Source organism: Pygoscelis adeliae, unplaced genomic scaffold (assembly GCF_000699105.1).
Source record: "Pygoscelis adeliae isolate BGI_AS28 unplaced genomic scaffold, ASM69910v1 Scaffold26, whole genome shotgun sequence".
In the NCBI taxonomy this organism is placed as follows: domain Eukaryota; kingdom Metazoa; phylum Chordata; class Aves; order Sphenisciformes; family Spheniscidae; genus Pygoscelis; species Pygoscelis adeliae.
The window spans coordinates 4,884,343-4,886,423 of record NW_008825104.1 but is presented as its reverse complement, the minus strand read 5'-3'; positions in this window follow the sequence as shown (position 1 = coordinate 4,886,423).

The window sequence follows — 2,081 nt, the reverse complement described above, 5'->3', positions numbered from 1 at the left end:
GATGGATCTCATTGGGTCCCATGGACTTGTGCACCTTCAGATGCCTTAGATAGTCTCGAATCTGATGTTCTCCCACAGTGGGTGGCTCTTCATTCTCACAGTCCCCGCCTTTGCCTTCTGTGGCTTAGGCAGTGAGGCTCGAGCACTTGACAGTGAAGACCGAGGCAAAAAAGTCATTGAGTACCTCTGCCTTCTCTGTGTCTTGGGTAACCAGGTCTCCAGTTTTGTTCTGGAGAGGGCCCACATTTTCCCTCATCTTCCTTTTATCCCCGATGTACCAACAGAATCTTTTCTTGTTGCCCTTGATGTCCCTGGCCAGATTGAATTCTATCAGGGCTTTAGCTTTCCTAACCTGATCCCTGGCTGCTTGGACAATTTCTCTGTATTCCTCCCAGGCTACCTGTCCTTGCTTCCACCCTCTGTAGGCTTCCTTTCTGTGTTTGAGTTTGTCCAGGAGCTCCTTGTTCACCCGTGCAGGCCTCTTGGCGTTTTTGCCTGACTTCCTCTTTGCTGGGATGCATTGCTCCTGAGCTTGAAGAAGGTGACTCTTGAATTAGTTTGCTGTACTTAAGATGTTTCTTATTGCTAACAATAAATACTTATTTTGTAGATTTATACAAAGAAGCAATCAGTTTAAACCTCTTGCTTCAGAGAACAGGAAGTCTTAAAAGAAACTATAATAAATCTACCTGACAAACTGTGGACCTGGCCTAGTATAGGTTATCCCTTCCTACACTCTATGTGCCTTATACACAAATAAAAGATGTAAGCCAGTGGCCCCTTCACGTAAGCATAACCGTGTTTGGGACTAAAGTTCAAGTGCTCTAACTGTTACATTTTGAAATTAATGCATGGTTTGAAAAACAGAGCGAGACAACTTCTAAGGGCTGCTGGTATGAATTCTCAGACTTCTCTGTAGATCAGAGTAACATCTTAAACTTTTAGGAGAGAAGTAAGTGTCCATTTTTGTCTGGTTTGGACCCAATTTTCCAGCAGTCTACTCTGGTTTTTGATCCGTTAAAACTCAGGATGTAGGTTGCCATCTGACTTGGTATGACTGAGAGGTGTCCGCCTCAAGTCACTTATTGGAAGAGTATTAAGTTACTGTGACTGTTTATGGTAGTTATAACAAGATATTTCCATATACAGGGAAAGAAAACTATGATGGCTGTTACTGTAAACAATGCAAAGGGCAGGACAAAAATGGAAGTCTAAAGAACCAACAGGTAAAGTGGTGATGGTCAAGAATATTCACACTGGGACTTTTAGACTCTAAGCCATGACTTTCAAGAGACTGTGCTACAAACAAAAAAGCTGTGAGAGATCATAAAACAAAACCAAAATGTTGGCATCCATAGAAGGCAACTATTAAGGACAACTGCCCTTATAGCAGCTCTGCACTCTTAATAAATCCTGTATTGGTAACACCTTTTGTCAAGTTTATTTGCTTGGTAATGACTCTGTTTCAATCAGAAATGTACAAGTTGCTGAAAGACAAGCAAATCAAAAAGCTGCTTCAGAAAAAAATTATGACAATCCATTTTTCCATTTTTTTTCTCTCTGCAAGATAACTTGTATTGATTGTGAACTGTAACCTTTTGGAAATGAGTTCAGTTCTCAGGATGAAAAGGTTGGACTCCGCTAATATATCAGGAGATGGATAGAAGGGCATTTTAATGAACACAGATTATTCCTCAGACACTGTGTGGAGGGGGGAAAGATGCACATAGGAAAATAAGATGGTAAAAAGAAATTGGGAGAAACTTTCCTCAGACAACTTCTAATTATACGTTTACATTTTATGGCCCCCCGTATGTGAACTGCTGCTGTTAGTCTACGCTACCCCACTACTACTGTAATAGCGTGGAGGTCAGCACGAGGTATGAACATTTACCGGGAAACAAGTAAATTTGTAATATGGATTACTAGAAGCAACAAACAAGCTGATGCTATAGGCCATACTTTGTATTTTAAACGGCTGTGCCCAAGGCTTGCCTCCCACACAGCCTGGGCACCTCTACCTCAGGGCAAGCCAGGCCCCGGGGCTCCTTGCAGCCTGGCTGCCGCAGTCAGGAGCTAAC